The sequence below is a fragment of the Crinia signifera genome, chromosome 2, assembly GCF_055691185.1.
Source record: "Crinia signifera chromosome 2, ASM5569118v1, whole genome shotgun sequence".
NCBI lineage: Eukaryota > Metazoa > Chordata > Amphibia > Anura > Myobatrachidae > Crinia > Crinia signifera.
Window position 1 is genome coordinate 1,547,471 of NC_139218.1, and position 26,090 is coordinate 1,573,560.

Here is a 26,090-nt window from a genome sequence, read left to right on the forward strand (position 1 = left end):
TTGCAATCAAACGCCACAATACCACAGTAGTCATGAATCAAATGTCATGTCATGCTAGCAAATAGCATGTGTATTGTGCAATAGTCACAGGTGTATTAGAAGATTCTATGCAATGTTAGCATTGGTGCCCAGTATTTCATGTAGAACTTTCGCCAGGTTTTACACAATGGAATTTCCGCCACCGTATGCGGCGCGAAAAAACAGCGACGTACGCTCACGCACGGAACGCAGCTGCCGCTGATGTCCGCCAAACAGGATACACAAACAGTATATAAAGGTGTATTAGAAGGTGACCATGTTGTTGCTAACATGTCTGGATCACAACCAGAGGTGGACCCAGATCTGCAGCAACTATTTGACCAGATGGACTCCAGCACCACCTATGTGCCACTGCACATGCGGCCAGTGGGTAATGAGGAGGCTGCTGGCCCTTCTACAGCAGGGCAACCTGCACCTGACCATTCTACAGCAGGGCAACCTACACCTGGCCCTTCTGCAGCAGGCCAACCTGCAGCTGGCTCATATGCACCATCAGCAGAATTGATTGGAACACAACCGGGGACTTCACAAGGTAGTACCATGGCCAGCACTTCAAGTGCAGCGACACGTGACAGGGGGCGTGGCCAAGGACGTGGCAAGGGGAGAGCCAGGGCAACAGAGGAACCACCCAAAAAAAATAAGGCATATGAAGCACAGGAGCTTGCCATCCTGGTTCCCCGAGCACGTGATTGGATTGAGTGTCCATCGGAGAAGCTGACACACACACGCAGATGGAAGATTTGGGAACAGATAACGGCAGAGATTAATGAAGTAGCGCCACAAGTTCGTTAGACGGACCATGTGAAGAAGAGGCAAGTTGTTTTGTGATACATGTGCCCAGTAATAGCCAAGTAATGATTGAATTGATGCTTAGATGGATTTTGCAAATGGCCCGTGAGGTTGTTACGATACACATACATTATTGCCATGTTATTTCGGTGAGAGTTAGAGTAGGGTGATTGTGAATGTGTATTGTAACGGTGGATATCATAGTTGCATGTAATATTATCTTTTGGACATTAATCACATGTCGTAATATGTAGCACAGAGCAATGGCTGCAACAGCTAACATCTGGAGTGACATGTATTAATATGTCAACTTACATTGCAGGTGGCAGGACTTCAAAACCAACCTGAAGAGGAAGATGACCAAGCGGTGGGAACACAGCCAGACATCTGGGGCCGGGCCCATGCCATCAGGGCTAGAGCTCACCCCCCTGGAGTTGATGGCCGAGAGCTGTATATCAGTTGAGGAGATCAGGGGGGTGAGCACGATGGATAGCGAGGCCCCAGCTGAAGTGTTTGCGTCTTTTCTGGAAGGTAAATATTGGTCATGCCATAAACTTGTGCAAGTAATTATCTTAGAATGTCTCCTAATTGTGTTTATCTTTTTCCACAGACACCCCACCGCTTGGTGCCGACTCTGCTCAGGAGGTGGAGGAGTCCGTGCCACCTGGCCCCAGTGGTAGGCCTGTGCAGCAGCAGCCATCGGCCCAAGCCGATTTGGCCGCCTTGGCCCAGATGCTTGGGGACATCAACCAGCAGGGAGACTTGGCATCAGAACGGATGCATAGGACTGAGGAGATCCTGGCGAGCTTGGTCAGCACCCAGCAGGCCATCGCTGCGAGCATGCAGGCCATGGCTGAGTCACATCAGGCCATGGCTGCAAGTGCTCAGGTGCTGGCCGAGCAAGCCACCCGCCAAAATGATCTCCTCCTCCACCATAATGAGCTTATGGTGGAGCTGGTTACCAGCAACAGGGTCCTAATGTCATCCGTTTCTGGTGCATTACCACCGGCAACACTCCCTGCTGGCAGGAGGGGTAGACCAGCCAACCCCTCAACATCATCTGCTCCACCTGCCCCAGCATCTGGCCGTCCCCGAAGAGCTGCTGCACAGGCCAAGGAGCCTACCAAGGCCAAACGTGGTCGCAAATGAACTTGTGGCTGCATTAATCTCCACCGTTATGTGGTCCCAAATCTTCCATTGTGCTGTGTGTGTCAGCTTCTTGTGTCCAATCACGTGCTGAGGGTAACCAGATGAGCCCTTGCTTCATATGTCCTTTTTGGTTCCCCTGTTGCCCTCTTTTGCCTGCCATTACTGTCAGCTGTACTTGAAGTGATGGCCATGGTACTATCTTGTGAAGTCCCCGGTTGTGTTCCAAATGATTCTGCTGATGGTGCATATGAGCCAGCTGCAGGTTGGCCTGCTGCAGAAGGGCCAGGTGTAGGTTGCCCTACTGTAGAATGGTCAGGTGCAGGTTGCCCTGCTGTAGAAGGGCCAGCAGCATCCTCATTTCCCACTGGCTGCATGTGCAGTGGCACATAGGAGGTGCTGGAGTCCATCTGTGTGCAATTATATTTGTTTTGTATTATTATTTATTTTGCTACATTCCTGCCATGTTGTTTCTTTTTTGGATTTTGTATTTTTTGGTCATTGCATCACAGTGGCATTGACTGTGACATGTATAGAAATAAATTTGTTTACTTTACCCAAAAATGTGTGGTTTCATGAGTACATGTCGAATACACATGTGTATTGCTAGTATTAATATTCTGTCATGTCCATTGTTAGCAGTTTTAAAGTGTCTGACAAGTACAGGATATGTGGGTGTTTAGTAAGGGTTCCTTGAAGCAGCAATGGTTTCAATTAAAGCACTGACAAGCGGCCTATTAGTGAGTAATGAGTAAAGGAGTAGATTCTATTGGGTTCAGGTGTTAATGCTTGTAGTCATTAGGCGGTACGTTCGCCTACCGCATGAACGAGTGGTGTCCGCAAAGCAATAGTACACTTGTGGACACCGCACATTTCTTCCCTTTTTGATCGCGTGCATTCGGAGTGCTATCCGAATGTACGCCCCCCAACATAAGTGTACTCCCCCGTGTCCGCCCATGTTTCCGCCCCGTTTTGCCCACTTTGAAACTACGCCCATGTGACATTCCGCATGACGCCCATAATACGCCCATATTTCCCGACTGATTGCGGGGAACAGTTTTGTACGGGATTTGGCCGAACTGGTACGGAGTCAAGGCGTGGCACATGCGCGTTGCGTTCTCCACGCATGCGCAGACGCCGAAAAGACGCGATCCGAAAGTATGCGGTAAAGTCCGCGTCAATCAGAATAAGGGCCTAGGTGACAGTATGACATCATACTAATACTGCTGCTTCTCATGAGGTAATTACTGTGTAACTAGGTGACATCATACTAATACTGCTGCATCTCATGAGGTAATTACTGTGTAACTAGGGACAGTATGACATCATACTAATACTGCAGCGTCTCATGATGTAATAACCGCGTAACTAGGTGACAGTATGACATCATACTAATACTGCAGCATCTCATGAGGTAATTACCGTGTAACTAGGTAACAGTATGACATCATACTAATACTGCAGCGTCTCATGAGGTAATAACTGTGTAACTAGGTGACAGTATGACATCATACTAATACTGCAGCGTCTCATGAGGTAATTACCGCGTAACTAGGTGACAGTGTGACATCATACTAATACTGCAGCGTCTCATGAGGTAATTACCGCGTAACTAGGTGACAGTATGACATCATACTAATACTGCAGCGTCTCATGAGGTAATTACCACGTAACTAGGTGACAGTATGACATCATACTAATACTGCTGCTTCTCATGAGGTAATTACTGTGTAACTAGGTGACAGTATGACACCATACTAATACTGCAGCGTCTCATGAGGTAATTACCACGTAACTAGGTGACAGAATGACATCATACTAATACTGCAGCATCCCATGAGGTAATTACTGTGTAACTAGGTGACAGTGTGACATCATACTAATGCTGCAGCATCTCATGAGGTAATTACTGTGTAACTAGGTGACAGTGTGACATCATACTAATACTGCTGCATCTCATGAGGTAATTACCATTTAACTAGGGACAGTATGACATCATACTAATACTGCTGCATCTCATGAGGTAATTACCACGTAACTAGGTGACAGTATGACATCATACTAATACTGCTGCATCTCATGAGGTAATTACCACGTAACTAGGTGACAGTGTGACATCATACTAATACTGCAGTGTCTCATGAGGTAATTACCGTGTAACTAGGTGACAGTATGACATCATACTAATACTGCAGCATCTCATGAGGTAATTACCGCGTAACTAGGTGACAGTGTGACATCATACTAATACTGCAGCATCTCATGAGGTAATTACTGCGTAACTAGGTGACAGTGTGACATCATACTAATACTGCAGCGTCTCATGAGGTAATTACTGTGTAACTAGGTGACAGTGTGACATCATACTAATACTTCAGCATCTCATGAGGTAATTACCGCGTAACTAGGTGACAGTATGACATCATACTAATACTGCAGCGTCTCATGAGGTAATAACCGCGTAACTAGGTGACAGTATGACATCATACTAATACTGCAGCGTCTCATGAGGTAATTACTGTGTAACTAGGGACAGTATGACATCATACTAATACTGCAGCGTCTCATGAGGTAATAACCGCGTAACTAGGTGACAGTATGACATCATACTAATACTGCAGTGTCTCATGAGGTAATTACCGTGTAACTAGGTGACAGTGTGACATCATACTAATACTGCAGCATCTCATGAGGTAATTACTGTGTAACTAGGGACAGTATGACATCATACTAATACTGCAGCGTCTCATGAGGTAATAACCGCGTAACTAGGTGACAGTATGACATCATACTAATACTGCAGCATCTCATGAGGTAATTACCGTGTAACTAGGTAACAGTATGACATCATACTAATACTGCAGCGTCTCATGAGTTAATTACCGCGTAACTAGGTGACAGTGTGACATCATACTAATACTGCAGCGTCTCATGAGGTAATTACCGCGTAACTAGGTGACAGTGTGACATCATACTAATACTGCAGCGTCTCATGGGGTAATTACCGTGTAACTAGGTAACAGTATGACATCATACTAATACTGCAGCGTCTCATGAGTTAATTACCGCGTAACTAGGTGACAGTGTGACATCATACTAATACTGCAGCATCTCATGAGGTAATTACCGCGTAACTAGGTGACAGTGTGACATCATACTAATACTGCAGCATCTCATGAGGTAATTACTGTGTAACTAGGGACAGTATGACATCATACTAATACTGCAGCGTCTCATGAGGTAATAACCGCGTAACTAGGTGACAGTATGACATCATACTAATACTGCAGCATCTCATGAGGTAATTACCGTGTAACTAGGTAACAGTATGACATCATACTAATACTGCAGCGTCTCATGAGTTAATTACCGCATAACTAGGTGACAGTGTGACATCATACTAATACTGCAGCGTCTCATGAGGTAATTACCGCGTAACTAGGTGACAGTGTGACATCATACTAATACTGCAGCGTCTCATGAGGTAATTACCGCGTAACTAGGTGACAGTATAACATCAAACTAATACTGCAGCGTCTCATGAGGTAATTACCGCGTAACTAGGTAACAGTGTGACATCATACTAATACTGCAGCATCTCATGAGTTAATTACCGCGTAACTAGGTGACAGTATGACATCATACTAATACTGCAGCGTCTCATGAGTGTCACGATCCGAGTACTCAGACAGGCTATCTTACCGGCTAAGTGCCTCCGCAGGCTCAGCTTGCGGTTCAGATGTCATCCCTGCCGGCGTTCTGTCTGCCGTGCGCCATCATCGCTGTCATCCTCCAGTCCTCTCAGCGCTGCTGAGTCCGCGGCTGCACGGCGCACCGCTCTCCTGACCCACAGTGACAGTACTCAGTGCACGGCAGTCCATCTGTCCGCCGCCATTGCTCCCAGCCACAAGCATGGCGTGTACAAACTAGAGATGTGCATCGGCCACTTTTCGGGTTTTGGGTTCTGATTACCTTGAGGTTTTGGGTTCTAATGGGTTTTGGCAAAACACCTCCTAAGTGTTTTGTGTTTGGATTTTTTTGGGTTTTGGGTTCTGATTTTTTTGTTAAAAATGCATAAAAACAGCTAAAATCGCAGAATTTGGTGGGTTTTTTTGCTCCTACGCTATATTGACCTAAATAACATTCATTTACACTCATTTCCAGTGTATTCTGAACACCTGACACCTCACAATATTGTTTTTATTGCCAAAGTTTGCACTGAGGTAGCTGGATAACTATGCTAAGCCACACAAGTGTGCGGCACAAACACGTGGCTCATGTAAGAGTGGCACTGCAGCGGCAGACATGATGGCAGTTTAAAAAAATAGGCCCATAAAAGATACCTATCTGGCTTGATCATGCACTGTTTACCATGTGCAGCCAAGGAGCGGTGGGCATTTTGTGCAGCACAGAGTTTGTCTGCAAGTGTGTAACTGTTTTGATCACTTTAACATCCAACAAGACCCCTATCTGGCTTGATTGTGTGATAATGTAATCTGATTGTTTAATTTTGTGATTATTATTCATTTATTATTACCAGTCGTCTCTTAAATCATTGCCTAATGGGTGTAGGGGAGTGGGCTAATCAATTTTAAGGTGGCAGATGGAAGATGTAATGTAATGTAAACCATCACTAGCATTGGTTGCAGCAGTGGCAGTAACTGATGGACCCGGCTGTGCAGATAAGGAGGATGCTGACAGCGATGATGTCAAAGGGAGAGCCAGCGAACTGTTGCTCCATGCAGCGCTGGAAAACTTCGCTGCCCGTGGTGATGCCATAGGGCATGCGTAACCATCACTAGCATTGGTTGCAGCAGTGGCAGTAACTGATGGATCCGGCTGTGCAGATAAGGAGGATGCTGACAGCGATGATGTCAAAGGGAGAGCCAGCGAACTGTTGCTCCATGCAGCGCTGGAAAACTTCGCTGCCCGTGGTGATGCCATAGGGCATGCGTAGGAAGACATAGCACCCAATAGGGGTCATGAAGGCAATAAGCATGGAAGAGGCTCTGTCCAGAGGGATCTGCCAAAACCCACACTTGGCATTCAGGGTGCTAAAGACCGTTGCACCTGGCATGTCAGTGATCACCTGCTCGATGGTGCAGAGTGTGTATCTGTTTTGGTCAGTTTAATATTTCATAAGACCCATAAGACTGATCTTCTCTCAAGGTGTTACGACTCGTAGCTGCACTCCCCTGCTACAACCTCAAAACATGCACCAAGACCCCTATCTGGCTTGATTGTGCACTGTTTACACAGTGCAGCCGAGGAGCAGTGGGCAATTGGTGAAGCAATCAGTGGAATACAAAGAGTTATATGCATTTCAAAGACAAGTCCCTCATACAAATGACTCTCAGCAGTGGGCACCAGACCAGACAGGTAAAAAAAAATTTAGCCGCCCAAAATGAAGTGTAATTGCAGCCGTCCCCAAAGAAGTTTAATTGCAGCCGCCCTCAAAAAAGTTTAGCCGCCCCCAAAGAAGTTTAATTGCAGCTGCACAAAAAGAATTTTCATTGCAGCCTCCCTCAAAAAAGTTTAGCCGCCCCCAAAGAAGTTTAATTGCAGCCGCCCCCAAAGAAGTGTAATTGCAGCCGTCCCCAAAGAAGTTTAATTGCAGCCGCCCTCAAAAAAGTTTAGCCGCCCCCAAAGAAGTTTAATTGCAGCCGCACAAAAATAATTTTCATTGCAGCCTCCCTCAAAAAAGTTTAGCCGCCCCAAAGAAGTTTAATTGCAGCCGCCCCCAAAGAAGTTTAATTGCAGCCGCCCAAAAAGAAGTGTAATTGCAGCCGTCCCAAAGAAGTTTAATTGCAGCCGCCCTCAAAAAAGTTTAGCCGCCCCCAAAGAAGTTTAATTGCAGCCGCACAAAAAGAAGTTTCATTGCAGCCGCCCACAAAAAAGTTTAGCCGCCCAAAAAGAAGTGTAATTGCAGCCTTCCTGCACCAGCCCTGACTCCCCCAGGTCAGGGAGATCACATTCTCACCCATGAAGATGGTGATGGTGACACAAATCCAAAAGAGGACAGAGAACAATCTCTTGCACACGAGACCACTGTGCTGGATACAAGACAGACCAGAGTCCACCTAAAGGTGTCGGCTAGTACAGCATGCCTAAAAGTTTCAAGGCTCCAAAAAAAAGACTGCAGTGGCAGACTCCCAAATTAATGCAGGGTGAGAGCTGCAACCAGCAGTGGGCGATTGGTGCAGCAATCAAGTGGAATGCAAACAGTTGTATGCATTTAAAAGACAAGTCCCTCATACGAATGACTCCCAGCAGTGGGCACCTGACCAGACAGGTAAAGAAAAGTTTAGCCACCCAAAAAGAAGTGTAATTGCAGCCGCCCCCAAAGAAGTGTAATTGCAGCCGCCCCCAAAGAAGTTTAATTGCCTCTCAGCAGTGGGCACCAGACCAGACAGGTAGATGAGGCAGTACTAGTTGTGTGTATATCTGTTTTGGTCAGTTTAATATTTAACAAGACCCCTATCTGGCTTGATTCTGGTTATGATTGATTGATTGATTATTAATTAATTTTATGATGTGATTGATTCATGGTCGAAACCCCGTTTAACAACCTGGCTGATCCTGACCCTGATGTGCAGTTGGTCTCTATGATAAAAGATCCCAATCTCAAATGGCAGGCTGAACAATCTGTGGATAGCCATATTTAAAAAAAATGTGTGGCAGCCCACTACAGGATACCCCCTGTGCCCCTGGAGTGCCCCTGTGCCCCCAAAGAAGTGTAATTGCAGCCGCCCCCAAAGAAGTGTAATTGCAGCCGCCCAAAAAGAAGTGTAATTGCAGCCGCCCAAAAAGAAGTGTAATTGCAGCCGCCCCCAAAGAAGTGTAATTGCAGCCGCCCCCAAAGAAGTGTAATTGCAGCCGCCCACAAAAAAGTTTAGCAGCCCAAAAAAAGAAGTGTAATTGAGCCTTCCTGCCCCAGCCCTGACTCCCCCAGGTCAGGGAGATCACATACTCACCCATGAAGGTGCAGCAATCAGTGGAATGCAAAGAGTTATATGCATTTCAAGACAAGTCCCTCATTAAAAAATGAGTCTCAGCAGTGGGCACCAGACCAGACAGGTAAAAAAAAGTTTAGCCGCCCAAAAAAAGAAGTGTAATTGAGCCTTCCTGCCCCAGCCCTGACTCCCCCAGGTCAGGGAGATCACATTCTCACCCATGAAGGTGCAGCAATCAAGTGGAATGCAAACAGTTGTATGCATTAAAAAGACAAGTCCCACATATGAATGACTCTCAGCAGTAGGAATAATGAATGGTGATGCAAGATGGAATTGTCCTTGGGCCCTCCCACCCACCCTTATGTTGCGAAAATAGGACATGCACACTTTAACAAACCAAAAATTTCAGCGACAGGGCCTAAAAAACTGTGGCTGAAATGATTGGTTTGTTTGGGCCCCCACAAAAAATAAACCAATTCATAATATCTCCCTGTATAAACTGGCTCTACAGCAACAAGATGTCATAGTCACTCATCATCATCCTTCTCCTCCTCCTCCTCTGATTCCTCGCCCCCTTCAGTGTGTACTTCCTCATTCTCAGAGATTATCAATTCGTCCCCGCTGGACTCCACAATCACAGGTCCAGTTATAATCTCTGGAGGCAATTCCTGGTCTTCATTGAATAAGTGATAATTCATTTTTATAAACATCATTTTCTCAACATTTTTCGGGAGCAACCTCCTTCGCCGCTCACTGACCAGGTTCCCCGCTGCACTGAATACTCTTTCGGAGTACACACTGGAGGGGGGACAACTCAGGTAAAATAGAGCAAGTTTGTACAGGGGTTTCTAAACTGCCTTTTTTTCCTGCCAGTACAGGTAAGGACTGTCTGACATGTCTACCTGGATGCTGTCACCAAAGTAATCATCCACCATTTTTTCAATGTTGACAGCATCCAATGCACCGACAGTAGACATGTCAGCAATCGTTGGCAGGTCCTTGAGTCCGGACCAGATGTCCAAACTCCCTCCTGCCTGCCCTGCATCCCCGCCAGCGGGTTGTGTGGGAAATCGCAGCTGTTTCTTCACAGGCACAGGTGTGGGAGAAAATGAAGGAGGAGCTGGGGCCGTGTCACGGTCCCCTTCAGATGACAATCTCCTGACCAGCAGGTCTTTGCACCTTTGTAGACTTGTGTCTGCCGGAAACAGAGACACAACATACGCTTTAAACCGAGGATCGAGCACTGTGGCCAAAATGTATTCCTCTGACTTTAACAGACTGACCACCCTCGTATCCTGGCAAAGCATATGGAGGGCTTCATCCACAATAGCGACATGCTTTGCGGAATCGCTCCGCTTTAGCTCCTCCTTCACTTTCTCCAGTTGCTTTTGTAACAGCCTGATCAGGGGAATCACCTGACTAATGCAGGCAGTGTCGGAACTGACTTCACATGTGGCTAGTCCAAAAGGCAGGAGAACCTTGCACAACACAGAAATCAGCCTCCACTGCGCTTGAGTTAGGTGCAGCCCCGCTCCTCTGCCTATGTCATAGGTGGCTGTGTAGGCTTGAATGGCCTTTTGCTGCTCCTCCATCCTCTGCAGCATATAGAGGGTGGAGTTCCAGCGCGTCACCACCTCTTGTTTCAGCTGATGGCAGGGCAGGTTGCGGAGTTTTTGCTCCCGCTCCAGCCTTCGGCAGGCTGTGGCAGAATGCCGAAAGTGTCCGCAAATTTTGTGTGCCACCGCAAGCATCTCCTGCACACTCCTGTCATTTTTTATGAAATGCTGCACCACCAAATTTATTGTGTGGGCAAAACATGGCACGTGCTGGAAATTGCCCATGTTTAATGCCCGCACAATGTTACTGGCGTTGTCCGACACCACAAATCCCCAGGAGAGTCTAAGGGGGGTAAGCCACAGGGAGATGATTTCCCTCAGTTTCTCTAAGAGGTTGTCGGCGTTGTGCCTCTTCTTGAAACCGGTGATACACAGCGTAGCCTGCCTAAGAAGGAGCTGGCATGCAGGAGATGCTGCTGCTGCTGCGGAAGGCGATGCATCTACCCAGTGGGCTGTCACAGTCATATAGTCCTTAGTTTGCCCTGATCCACTTGTCCACATGTCTGTAGTTAAGTGTACAGTGGGTACAGCCGCATTTTTCAGGGCACTGAGGACACTTTTTCTGACCTCCCTGTACATCGCGGGTATCGCCTGCCTAGTGAAGTGGAATCTAGACGGGATTTGGTACCGGGGACACAATACCTGCATCAACCGTTTAAATCCCACTCCATTGATGGCGGACACCGGACGCACGTCTAACACCAACATAGCTGTCAAGGCCGCAGTTATCCGCTTTGCCATAGGATGACTGCTGTCGTATTTCATCCTCATGGAAAATGACTGTTGGACGGTCAATTGCTTAGTGAAAGACGTAGCGGTCTTACGACTTCCCCTCTGGGATGATGACTGACTTCCCCTCTGGGATGATGACTGACTTCCAGGAGCAGCAGCAGCGGCGGCAGTAGTAGTAGGCGTAGTGCTGCAGGATCCTCCGGAGGAATCTATGGAGTCATTCATGCAGATGAGATGGACTGCAGGACTCCACCCTATCCGGATCGAGGAGGAATTTGTCGAGGAGGGAGTTGGTGGTGTGCTTTTCAGGCATTTGGCTCCAAAAGGAGGACCAAGTGATTTAGGTGTCGCTGGACTGCTAGCCGCACTTTCTGGACTAAACACTGAACCATGACGCGTCTTTAGGTGACGTTGAAGGGAGGTTGTCCCTAGGTGGGCAAGATCCTTACCCCTGCTTATTGGAGTTTTACATAAGCTACAAATGGCAATACTTTTGTTGTCCGGATGCGGATAAAAAAAATTCCAGACCGCAGAGGTGGATTTATTGGTCCTTTGTCCAGGCATGACGATGGGCTTTTTCATCCCATGGACAACAACTTTTTCCCCCACAGGTGCCTCATTCCCCCCTGGTGCGTCATTTAAGCAAACCAAGTCTCCATCCTCCTCGACAACTTCCTCCTCAGTGCCAGCTACATCAATATCCTCCTCCTGGTGTACAACATCACCTTCACTAATAAAATCTGGAACTAGACTGTGGGTGATCCTTCCAGCATATGCAGAGGGCGTACTGCAAATGGTGGAAGGAGCCACCTCTTCACGTACAGTGATGGGAAGGTCCGGCATCACAACCACCGCCACCCTCGGACTCTCCGTGGGGATTTGGGATATGTCTTTAGAAGGATGAGTTTTTTCCAGATTTATTTTCTGAATTTTTTTCTGTTTTTTTTTCTGAAATTTTTTCAGACTTTTTTGAGTCGGTGTCAGCCTAACTCTCTTTGATTTCCTATTGGGCGGGGAAAGAGGAGGAGGAGGACTTTCCTCGTCATCTGAAGCTGCACCACTAGTTATGAAGTTAGGCCATGGCCTTAGCCGTTCCTTGCCACTCCGTGTCGTAAATGGCATATTGCCAAGTTTAAGTTTCTCTTCCAACGATTTACATTTCATATTTTTATTCCTTTTACGGAAGTTTGGTTTCAATTGTACATGCCCTCTGCTTTCACACTGGGCATCGGCCGTGGAAGACGACGTTGTTGGCATTTCATCGTCTATGTCATGACTAGTGGCAGCAGCTTCAGAACTATGAGGAAGTGCATCTTCATCTTTCCTTTGTTTGTTAACCTCCATATTTTGGATCTCCATTATTATTGTGGAGTTATGTCACAGAACAGCGCCACTGGAGTGCAATTATATATGTCAGTGAGTATGCACCAGCAGGCAGTTATACAGATACAGCAGTATTAGGCAGTGAGCCACACACCAGACAGGTACGGCAGTATTAGGCAGAGAGCCCCAGACCAGACAGGTAGATAATGATATACGGCAGTATTTAGGCAGTGAGCCCCAGACCAGAGGGTAGATACGGCAGTATTGGGCAGTGAGCCACAGACCACACAGGTACGGCAGTATTAGGCAGAGAGCCCCAGACCAGACAGGTACGTCAGTATTAGGCAGTGAGCCCCAGACCACAAAGGTAGAGATATACAGCAGTATTTAATTATTTATTAGGCAGTGAGCCCCAGACTAGACGGTACATACGGCAGTATAGCCAGTGAACCCCAGACCACAAAGGTAGAGATATACGGCAGTATTTAATTATTTATTAGCCAGTGAGCCCCAGACCAGACGGTACATACGGCAGTATAGCCAGTGAGCCCCAGACCACAAAGGTAGAGATATACGGCAGTATTTAATTATTTATTAGCCAGTGAGCCCCAGACCAGACGGTACATACGGCAGTATAGCCAGTGAGCCCCAGACCACAAAGGTAGAGATATACGGCAGTATTTAATTATTTATTAGGCAGGCAGTATTTAATTATTTATTAGCCAGTGAGCCCCAGACCAGACGGTACATATGGCAGTATAGCCAGTGAGCCCCAGACCACAAAGGTAGAGATATACGGCAGTATTTAATTATTTATTAGCCAGTGAGCCCCAGACCAGACGGTACATACGGCAGTATAGCCAGTGAGCCCCAGACCACAAAGGTAGAGATATATACGGCAGTATTTAATTATTTATTAGCCAGTGAGCCCCAGACCAGACGGTACATACGGCAGTATAGCCAGTGAGCCCCAGACCACAAAGGTAGAGATATACGGCAGTATTTAATTATTTATTAGCCAGTGAGCCCCAGACCAGACGGTACATACGGCAGTATAGCCAGTGAGCCCCAGACCACAAAGGTAGAGATATACGGCAGTATTTAATTATTTATTAGCCAGTGAGCCCCAGACCAGACGGTACATACGGCAGTATAGCCAGTGAGCCCCAGACCACAAAGGTAGAGATATACGGCAGTATTTAATTATTTATTAGCCAGTGAGCCCCAGACCAGACGGTACATACGGCAGTATAGCCAGTGAGCCCCAGACCACAAAGGTAGAGATATACGGCAGTATTTAATTATTTATTAGCCAGTGAGCCCCAGAGCAGACGGTACATACGGCAGTATAGCCAGTGAGCCCAGACCACAAAGGTAGAGATATATGGCAGTATTTAATTATTTATTAGCCAGTGAGCCCCAGACCACAAAGGTAGAGATATACGGCAGTATTTAATTATTTATTAGGCAGGCAGTATTTAATTATTTATTAGCCAGTGAGCCCCAGACCACAGACCGCCAGACTGGCAGATTCAGTGCAGGCAGCAGTGCAGCACCAGTGGACTATATATATTTATTTAATATAATTAATTAATTATTAATATATATAATAAATGGCACAGCACTGCACCAGAGGTATGCCCCAGCACAGAGGAGACAGTAGTACTACAGGCAGGTACACAGTTAGACTGTTCTCCTAAGCAGAGGAGAACATAGTACACAGCAGCACTGAGGGAGACAGTCCTAGCAAATAAAATAATTAATTACAGCACAGCTCACCAGAGGTAGACCGCACAGAGGAGACAGTAGTACTACAAGTAAACAGTTAGACTGTTGTCCTAAGCTGAGAACAGAGTACACAGCAGCACTGAGGGAGACAGCCCCAGCAAATGACTCCCAGCAGTGGGCACCTGACCAGACAGGTAAAGAAAAGTTTAGCCACCCAAAAAGAAGTGTAATTGCAGCCGCCCCCAAAGAAGTGTAATTGCAGCTGCCCCCAAAGAAGTTTAATTGCCTCTCAGCAGTGGGCACCAGACCAGACAGGTAGATGAGGCAGTACTAGTTGTGTGTGTATCTGTTTTGGTCAGTTTAATATTTAACAAGACCCCTATCTGGCTTGATTCTGGTTATGATTGATTGATTGATTATTAATTAATTTTATGATGTGATTGATTCATGGTCGAAACCCCGTTTAACAACCTGGCTGATCCTGACCCTGATGTGCAGTTGGTCTCTATGATAAAAGATCCCAATCTCAAATGGCAGGCTGAACAATCTGTGGATAGCCATATTTAAAAAAAATGTGTGGCAGCCCACTACAGGATACCCCCTGTGCCCCTGGAGTGCCCCTGTGTCCCCAAAGAAGTGTAATTGCAGCCGCCCCCAAAGAAGTGTAATTGCAGCCGCCCAAAAAGAAGTGTAATTGCAGCCGCCCAAAAAGAAGTGTAATTGCAGCCGCCCCCAAAGAAGTGTAATTGCAGCCGCCCCCAAAGAAGTGTAATTGCAGCCGCCCACAAAAAAGTTTAGCAGCCCAAAAAAAGAAGTGTAATTGAGCCTTCCTGCCCCAGCCCTGACTCCCCCAGGTCAGGGAGATCACATACTCACCCATGAAGGTGCAGCAATCAGTGGAATGCAAAGAGTTATATGCATTTCAAGACAAGTCCCTCATTAAAAAATGAGTCTCAGCAGTGGGCACCAGACCAGACAGGTAAAAAAAAGTTTAGCCGCCCAAAAAAAGAAGTGTAATTGAGCCTTCCTGCCCCAGCCCTGACTCCCCCAGGTCAGGGAGATCACATTCTCACCCATGAAGGTGCAGCAATCAAGTGGAATGCAAACAGTTGTATGCATTAAAAAGACAAGTCCCACATATGAATGACTCTCAGCAGTAGGAATAATGAATGGTGATGCAAGATGGAATTGTCCTTGGGCCCTCCCACCCACCCTTATGTTGCGAAAATAGGACATGCACACTTTAACAAACCAAAAATTTCAGCGACAGGGCCTAAAAAACTGTGGCTGAAATGATTGGTTTGTTTGGGCCCCCACAAAAAATAAACCAATTCATAATATCTCCCTGTATAAACTGGCTCTACAGCAACAAGATGTCATAGTCACTCATCATCATCCTTCTCCTCCTCCTCCTCTGATTCCTCGCCCCCTTCAGTGTGTACTTCCTCATTCTCAGAGATTATCAATTCGTCCCCGCTGGACTCCACAATCACAGGTCCAGTTATAATCTCTGGAGGCAATTCCTGGTCTTCATTGAATAAGTGATAATTCATTTTTATAAACATCATTTTCTCAACATTTTTCGGGAGGAACCTCCTTCGCCGCTCACTGACCAGGTTCCCCGCTGCACTGAATACTCTTTCGGAGTACACACTGGAGGGGGGACAACTCAGGTAAAATAGAGCAAGTTTGTACAGGGGTTTCCAAACTGCCTTTTTTTCCTGCCAGTACAGGTAAGGACTGTCTGACATGTCTACTTGGATGCTGTCACCAAAGTAATCATCCACCATTTTTTCAATGTTGACAGCATCCAATGCACCGACAGTAGACATGTCAGCAATCGTTGGCAGGTCCTTGAGTCCGGACCAGATGTCCAAACTCCCTCCTGCCTGCCCTGCATCCCCGCCAGCGGGTTGTGTGGGAAATCGCAGCTGTTTCTTCACAGGCACAGGTGTGGGAGAAAATGAAGGAGGAGCTGGGGCCGTGTCACGGTCCCCTTCAGATGACAATCTCCTGACCAGCAGGTCTTTGCACCTTTGTAGACTTGTGTCTGCCGGAAACAGAGACACAACATACGCTTTAAACCGAGGATCGAGCACTGTGGCCAAAATGTATTCCTCTGACTTTAACAGACTGACCACCCTCGTATCCTGGCAAAGCGTATGGAGGGCTTCATCCACAATAGCGACATGCTTTGCGGAATCGCTCCGCTTTAGCTCCTCCTTCACTTTCTCCAGCTGCTTTTGTAACAGCCTGATCAGGGGAATCACCTGACTAATGCAGGCAGTGTCGGAACTGACTTCACGTGTGGCTAGTTTAAACGGCTGGAGAACCTTGCACAACACGGAAATCAGCCTCCACTGCGCTTGAGTCAGGTGCAGCCCCGCTCCTCTGCCTATGTCATAGGTGGCTGTGTAGGCTTGAATGGCCTTTTGCTGCTCCTCCATCCTCTGCAGCATATAGAGGGTGGAGTTCCAGCGCGTCACCACCTCTTGTTTCAGCTGATGGCAGGGCAGGTTGCGGAGTTTTTGCTCCCGCTCCAGCCTTCGGCAGGCTGTGGCAGAATGCCGAAAGTGTCCGCAAATTTTGCGTGCCACCGCAAGCATCTCCTGCACACTCCTGTCATTTTTTATGAAATGCTGCACCACCAAATTTATTGTGTGGGCAAAACATGGCACGTGCTGGAAATTGCCCATGTTTAATGCCCGCACAATGTTACTGGCGTTGTCCGACACCACAAATCCCCAGGAGAGTCTAAGGGGGGTAAGCCACAGGGAGATGATTTCCCTCAGTTTCTCTAAGAGGTTGTCGGCGTTGTGCCTCTTCTTGAAACCGGTGATACACAGCGTAGCCTGCCTAAGAAGGAGCTGGCATGCAGGAGATGCTGCTGCTGCTGCGGAAGGCGATGCATCTACCCAGTGGGCTGTCACAGTCATATAGTCCTTAGTTTGCCCTGATCCACTTGTCCACATGTCTGTAGTTAAGTGTACAGTGGGTACAGCCGCATTTTTCAGGGCACTGAGGACACTTTTTCTGACCTCCCTGTACATCGCGGGTATCGCCTGCCTAGTGAAGTGGAATCTAGACGGGATTTGGTACCGGGGACACAATACCTGCATCAACCGTTTAAATCCCACTCCATTGATGGCGGACACCGGACGCACGTCTAACACCAACATAGCTGTCAAGGCCGCAGTTATCCGCTTTGCCATAGGATGACTGCTGTCGTATTTCATCCTCATGGAAAATGACTGTTGGACGGTCAATTGCTTAGTGAAAGACGTAGCGGTCTTACGACTTCCCCTCTGGGATGATGACTGACTTCCCCTCTGGGATGATGACTGACTTCCAGGAGCAGCAGCAGCAGCAGCGGCGGCAGTAGTAGTAGGCGTAGTGCTGCAGGATCCTCCGGAGGAATCTATGGAGTCATTCATGCAGGTGAGATGGACTGCAGGACTCCACCCTATCCGGATCGAGGAGGAATTTGTCGAGGAGGGAGTTGGTGGTGTGCTTTTCAGGCATTTGGCTCCAAAAGGAGGACCAAGTGATTTAGGTGTCGCTGGACTGCTAGCCGCACTTTCTGGACTAAACACTGAACCATGACGCGTCTTTAGGTGACGTTGAAGGGAGGTTGTCCCTAGGTGGGCAAGATCCTTACCCCTGCTTATTGGAGTTTTACATAAGCTACAAATGGCAATACTTTTGTTGTCCGGATGCGGATAAAAAAAATTCCAGACCGCAGAGGTGGATTTATTGGTCCTTTGTCCAGGCATGACGATGGGCTTTTTCATCCCATGGACAACAACTTTTTCCCCCACAGGTGCCTCATTCCCCCCTGGTGCGTCATTTAAGCAAACCAAGTCTCCATCCTCCTCGACAACTTCCTCCTCAGTGCCAGCTACATCAATATCCTCCTCCTGGTGTACAACATCACCTTCACTAATAAAATCTGGAACTAGACTGTGGGTGATCCTTCCAGCATATGCAGAGGGCGTACTGCAAATGGTGGAAGGAGCCACCTCTTCACGTACAGTGATGGGAAGGTCCGGCATCACAACCACCGCCACCCTCGGACTCTCCGTGGGGATTTGGGATATGTCTTTAGAAGGATGAGTTTTTTCCAGATTTATTTTCTGAATTTTTTTCTGTTTTTTTTTTCTGAAATTTTTTCAGACTTTTTTGAGTCGGTGTCAGCCTAACTCTCTTTGATTTCCTATTGGGCGGGGAAAGAGGAGGAGGAGGACTTTCCTCGTCATCTGAAGCTGCACCACTAGTCATGAAGTTAGGCCATGGCCTTAGCCGTTCCTTGTCACTCCGTGTCGTAAATGGCATATTGCCAAGTTTAAGTTTCTCTTCCAACGATTTACATTTCATATTTTTATTCCTTTTACGGAAGTTTGGTTTCAATTGTACATGCCCTCTGCTTTCACACTGGGCATCGGCCGTGGCAGACGACGTTGTTGGCATTTCATCGTCTATGTCATGACTAGTGGCAGCAGCTTCAGAACTATGAGGAAGTGCATCTTCATCTTTCCTTTGTTTGTTAACCTCCATATTTTGGATCTCCATTATTATTGTGGAGTTATGTCACAGAACAGCGCCACTGGAGTGCAATTATATATGTCAGTGAGTATGCACCAGCAGGCAGTTATACAGATACAGCAGTATTAGGCAGTGAGCCACACACCAGACAGGTACGGCAGTATTAGGCAGAGAGCCCCAGACCAGACAGGTAGATAATGATATACGGCAGTATTTAGGCAGTGAGCCCCAGACCAGAGGGTAGATACGGCAGTATTGGGCAGTGAGCCACAGACCACACAGGTACGGCAGTATTAGGCAGAGAGCCCCAGACCAGACAGGTACGTCAGTATTAGGCAGTGAGCCCCAGACCACAAAGGTAGAGATATACGGCAGTATTTAATTATTTATTAGGCAGTGAGCCCCAGACTAGACGGTATATACGGCAGTATAGCCAGTGAACCCCAGACCACAAAGGTAGAGATATACGGCAGTATTTAATTATTTATTAGCCAGTGAGCCCCAGACCAGACGGTACATACGGCAGTATAGCCAGTGAGCCCCAGACCACAAAGGTAGAGATATATACGGCAGTATTTAATTATTTATTAGCCAGTGAGCCCCAGACCAGACGGTACATACGGCAGTATAGCCAGTGAGCCCCAGACCACAAAGGTAGAGATATACGGCAGTATTTAATTATTTATTAGGCAGGCAGTATTTAATTATTTATTAGCCAGTGAGCCCCAGACCAGACGGTACATATGGCAGTATAGCCAGTGAGCCCCAGACCACAAAGGTAGAGATATACGGCAGTATTTAATTATTTATTAGCCAGTGAGCCCCAGACCAGACGGTACATACGGCAGTATAGCCAGTGAGCCCCAGACCACAAAGGTAGAGATATATACGGCAGTATTTAATTATTTATTAGCCAGTGAGCCCCAGACCAGACGGTACATACGGCAGTATAGCCAGTGAGCCCCAGACCACAAAGGTAGAGATATACGGCAGTATTTAATTATTTATTAGCCAGTGAGCCCCAGACCAGACGGTACATACGGCAGTATAGCCAGTGAGCCCCAGACCACAAAGGTAGAGATATACGGCAGTATTTAATTATTTATTAGCCAGTGAGCCCCATACCAGACGGTACATACGGCAGTATAGCCAGTGAGCCCCAGACCACAAAGGTAGAGATATACGGCAGTATTTAATTATTTATTAGCCAGTGAGCCCCAGACCAGACGGTACATACGGCAGTATAGCCAGTGAGCCCCAGACCACAAAGGTAGAGATATACGGCAGTATTTAATTATTTATTAGCCAGTGAGCCCCAGACCAGACGGTACATACGGCAGTATAGCCAGTGAGCCCCAGACCACAAAGGTAGAGATATATGGCAGTATTTAATTATTTATTAGCCAGTGAGCCCCAGACCACAAAGGTAGAGATATACGGCAGTATTTAATTATTTATTAGGCAGGCAGTATTTAATTATTTATTAGCCAGTGAGCCCCAGACCACAGACCGCCAGACTGGCAGATTCAGTGCAGGCAGCAGTGCAGCACCAGTGGACTATATATATTTATTTAATATAATTAATTAATTATTAATATATATAATAAATGGCACAGCACTGCACCAGAGGTATGCCCCAGCACAGAGGAGACAGTAGTACTACAGGCAGGTACACAGTTAGACTGTTCTCCTAAGCAGAGGAGAACATAGTACACAGCAGCACTGAGGGAAACAGTCCTAGCAAATAAAATAATTAATTACAGCACAGCTCACCAGAGGTAGACCGCACAGAGGAGACAGTAGTACTACAAGTAAACAGTTAGACTGTTGTCCTAAGCTGAGAACAGAGTACACAGCAGCACTGAGGGAGACAGCCCCAGCAAATAAAATAATCAATTACAGGCAGCACAGCACACCAGAGGTAGACCGCACAGAGGAGACAGTAGTACTACAAGTACACAGTTAGACTACTACACAGCAGCACTGAGAGACAGCACCAGCGATTGCAAAAGCTCAAGGTCAAGCTCAAGTTTAAGCCCCAGCAGCAGCACCAACACACCCTCTCCCAACCCACTACTTGACTGGAGTGAAGATGGCGGGCGCGGCAACCGCTTATAAAGCCTCGCGAAATCCGACGCCGGGAGATGACGTTCTAATCACGCGGACGGACCGAGTCAGGTGGGAATCTCCGAGCGCTGCTCGGAATCGGGCTCGGAATGATGACGTCCGTGGGGGCTCGGATCTCTGAAATCCGAGCCCGCACATCTCTAGTACAAACAGTCTTTCCCGCCATAGCAGACATGGGGACTATTTTCTAAAGCTCTGTAGTATTTCTAGGAATAAATAATACATATTCTCAGTCCTGGTTCTGTGTTCTTAAGACTCATTAGCCTCAGAAGAGAACGCTCCAGCGTGTTACCATTTGTATATTGTATTGTGCGGTCAGGTGCGAGCCAAGCCACCCCTTGCGCAGTTTCAAGCGCTAAAATCAGGTTTTGGCTGGTGGCAGTGTACCTCAAGGAAAGGACCCGAGTGTCCTAAGTGAACCCCAGTCACGGCCGGAGCTGCTCAGATTGACGTATCGGAGCAGGTGACCGGTGGGTCCGTGACATTTGGCGGCAAGCGGTGGGGTGGAGAATTCATTTTTCTCTATAAGAACTTAAGTGAGTGTGGGTAGAATTTTGTGAGAAATACCCACATCACCAGAATCACAACTCAGAGCTTTACTATAGTTTTAAAAGTCACACAGTGGATGCAATTTCTGTTCCCTCCCTTCTCTTGTTTTTCTTTCCTATCATTTTATTTGACAAGTGTGAGACTCAGGATGGCTGATTACCAGCAGATGAGGAGAGATGACCTGGCGGTCGTGTGTTTTCAGAGGAATATCCCTTGGTCTGGCCAGAGTAGAAAACGTTTGATTCAGGCACTAGTGGACGCTGATCGGACTCTAGCTGCTGGAGGAAACCAGTCCATGGACAATCCTACCCCAGGGGCTCAGTCAGCACTGGACAGTACAAACGATGCCGCGCCAGGGTTAAACCCTTCTGCTGGACCCAGCAAGTCTACACTGCAGAGCGACCTTCTAACTGCTATCAGGCAAATTAAGAATGTGAACCCCGTATTCGCTTTGCAGCTGGTGCAGCACTGCCAAGCCATTGTGGACAGAGAGGCTGCGGAGCGCAAAGCCAGACAAGAGGCTGAGGAGCGCAAAGCCGTACGTGAGGCTGCAGAGCGTCAGGCTGAGCGTGAGTACCAGTTGGAACTGGTGGGGCTCGGAGGGCTGATCGCTGTTGGTGTACCAGTGGAGGATGATACAGGGCATCATGATGGCGAACCTTTACGTGAGACTTTATCTGCCGTGGCTACTGAGTTAGCAGGAGATGGGCTTCGTACTGATCTTTTACTGTCTGCGGAAGTAAATAATGTGTTGGATTATGGTATGGACTCTGTTATCAATCATGGGGAGCCTAACAAGGGACGCGAATTTCACCGGACCGCGTCATGCACAGTTCCCTGTCTTGGAAGCAGACAGAGGAAGCCAAGTGAGTGTCAGCTTGGTTGTGAGTAATGAGCTGGCCCTGGACACTACAGCCGATGCTCAGAGAGCTGACATCTCTGCTAGTACCAAGGAGACTGTAGGATGTGTGGCAATCATGGAGGTTGCGGAGTACCAATCCCCTACGGCACCGGAGGAGTCCAGTGGGTATATTGACCCAGTGGAGGATGATGATATGTTTACCCTAATGAGCACAGAGGAACTAACGGAAGAAAGCCAGCTGCAAGGTATCTCCTGCCACAACCATACTCGTGGGGAGATGATCACGCAGCTCACCCAGGCCAGGGACGATGAGTGCAATGCCTTCAGCCAGTATCGTGCAGCATTTCGTTTCTGGGGTCCATCTGCGTCTCCTTGGGTGCTGCTGAGAGAGCTGGGACAATGTTACAAATTCGCGCAGCAGGAGATCGATGCTTGGAGAAAGCTGGATACCCCATTTTGGAGAGATCAGTGCCGCCGGGTAGGTGCGGAGTGGCGTCGCCTAGAACAGCTGCTGTTACCAGCTCTGGAAGCAAAGTTCCAGTTTAAACGGTTGGGAGAAGCAGAAGCTGAGGATGTCAGCAGCTTGCTCTCACCAGGGATGCCCCACCAGGGCAAGGTGCCTCTGCCTACTACAGCAGTCATGGAACCTGCTCATGAGACATCACATCACAAGGCCCAGTTTAAACTGCTGGAAGATGTGAGCAGCATGTTCCCACCAGTTGCTCCAGATTTGTTGCCGGAAGAGGCTGACTGCATAGTGAAAGTATGCAGGGAAGAGACTATGGCGGAAATAGGAATGGGACTTTCTGACTGTATGCACACAAGTATGTGTGGGACTACTGATGTGGGACTTTTATTAACTCCACACATATCTGTCAATGTTGTCCCCACTGTCGTTAACCCTTCTGAACCATATGATGCATCTCAGGTAGTATGTAACCATGCTGAACATTGCAATGTTGTTATTTTGTGTGAAGCCCCTGGGATGATCTGTGATAGTGCCGTACCTTCGGTGGAGGGTGAGTTAGAGACAGGTATAGTGGGTAATCCTTGCCAGTTTGTGGGGTTAAATGAATGCCCTAATCTAGTTGGGAATGAGACACCCTCACTCACCAGTGGTAGGAGTGCTGCTGGTGATGTCATTAAGGTTGCTGTGCTAGATGTTAACCCTGTTCCTCCAGTGATGTCTGGTTGTGACATGGTGCCAGGGGACGCCAACTGCACAAATGGGACAGATCTGAGTTGGTTGCAGGCAGAGCATGTACCTGCCAATAAGTTAATGGTGACAACATGCTCAGATAACCTCATTCCTGCTCAGAGACAATGGGATCCAGATATAGCGTTTTTGCCACGGTGCAATTGTAAGCCAGCAGGATGGGCCCCATGTGTTGTGGAAGATGCACAGGCTAATTTGCAGGTATTGCAGGATGTCTCCCCAGGTTATGATATTGATGTTACTGTTGATGATGTGATGTCTTGCGCTACTGTGGGAAATGTGGTACCAGGTATAATAAGTGACCCGGTGGGTCCTGTGTGCACTGTAGACCTGTCAGATAGGGAGAGAGTGTCCCTTACTGCAGCTTTCCCCCCAAACCCCCCTCCTTACTGTAGCCACACAAGAACAGATACAGGAACACAGCAGGGGTTCCCTCCAGACACTGAGAATCCTCCAGAGAGTGCATTTTTCCAGCGTCACTGGATAACGGATGCTTCTCCTGAGAACCTCAGTGGCACCACCCCAGCCACAGAACCTGCGGGTCTGGGAGGGAAGGTCAGGCTCAGAAGGGTGTCCTGGACTGCCATGGAAAACTTGGCTTTCCACGCAGAACTGAGAACCAACCCTGCACAGGCTGCCCCATACCTGGGAAGTGGGAAAGATACCCCTGGGTACAGTGAGAGGGTTGTTTCAGGAATAGAGCCAGTGGCTAGTAGGGAAGCTGCTGTGTGTAACCAGAAGGGTGGGAGGGCCCGCGAAGCACAGGTAAACTCAGCTCCATTAACCTCGGAAAAGCTGAGCTGGGATGTTCGCAAGACAGGGGACAATGACCTGCTGGTATTCCCCCTTGCAGAAACGTGCCCCCCTTCACAATTCACACACACAGACACAGAGGGCGAATCTCCTCACAAAAGGATGAGGTGTGAGGTGTTGAGTGAGTGGACCTTCCCCCCAGTGAAGTGGAGGGGGGGGTCAGTCAGCTCAGGAGAGGTGCTGGGAAGACATTTTTAAGTCTGTATATAGTGCTGGGAGAATGCCCCACACCTGTGGTATAGTTAAACGTGCCGAGTTACGAGTCCCAGGGGGATGGCCATTTGGGGTGTGGCGGAATGGTCTGGTACTGATCTCAGTGAGTAAGGCCAAACTGCCAGCTGCAGGGGAGAATCCGTGTCCAGGAGTCCGACGCACAGCTGTGGTGGGCTGTGTCAATACCAGCCGGGATGGACACAGCTCCCACTATATCAGTGTGCTCACAGACTATGGGTTCGAGGACACCTGTGTGCTTTTAGTTTGCCATCTTCTGCGAGAGGGACAGGGACTATGCCCATTGCCCACCCTAGCCACGGCTATGGCGTCCGGTGGTCCCATGACAGACGTCAAGTATAAGAAAGTGTTTGTACAAATTCAGCAGAATCAAAGGCAGTCTGTCTCAGCACAGAGACCACTGCTACCTGTCCAGGTGATGTAGTTAATAGCGCACTGATGAGACGGTGACGTGGGTCACCGCCTCTGTGCGCCATTTTAAAAGGGGGAGGTGTAACGATCAGATCAGGTGATTGATCAAATTAACGTATGCCTCCTGTTATGATTATCTGTTCGATCAATGTATGTCTGATATTGTTGTAAAGGTATGTCTCCTGTGAGTATTGGAACATCAATCAGGACATGTCTTTTATTATGTGGGTAAACTGTAGGTGACCCTGGTTTGAGTTTGAGGCATGTATTCCCTCTGGTTGACATCTGTGGACTCCTCTGGAGTTAGGATGTAAGATAAGATCTGAGACCCCTCATAAACCAGATTGGGGGGAGAGCAATAGTGTCCAGCCAACAGGCCAAAGTTGCTCTGGCCCTCTACTAAATTACCTCTTATCACTTGAGGAATGTATAAAATCTACTTCAAAGCAGGGACAACTTCTTTATGGGAAAGATCCTATATCTAGGGACCTTCACTAGGCTCAGCAAGGGAATGGTTAAAAATCCCAAGGGTGGGAGGGATGAGGGAGTCTTCAAGGTATAACTAAGACCCTTCTCCCTATAGTCAGTGTCACTACCTGGGGGTCTAGCAAACAGGCTGTAAGCGACCAGAGATTTCTTGTGGAGAACCCCCCCCCCCCCCACGTCAGGATCTGTATTTAAGTGTAAGATACGGTTCTGTCATTTTTCCCTTTTATTTTATTTCTGAAATTGCATTTAAACTTGTGTGTACTTTTAAAATCATTGTAATATCTTGTAACTATTTTCTAAAGCTCTGTAGTATTTCTAGGAATAAATAATACATATTCTCAGTCCTAGTTCTGTGTTCTTAAGACTCATTAGCCTCAGAAGAGAACGCTCCAGCGTGTTACCATTTGTATATTGTATTGTGCGGTCAGGTGCGAGCCAAGCCACCCCTTGCGCAGTTTCAAGCGCTAAAATCAGGTTTTGGCTGGTGGCAGTGTACCTCAAGGAAAGGACCCGAGTGTCCTAAG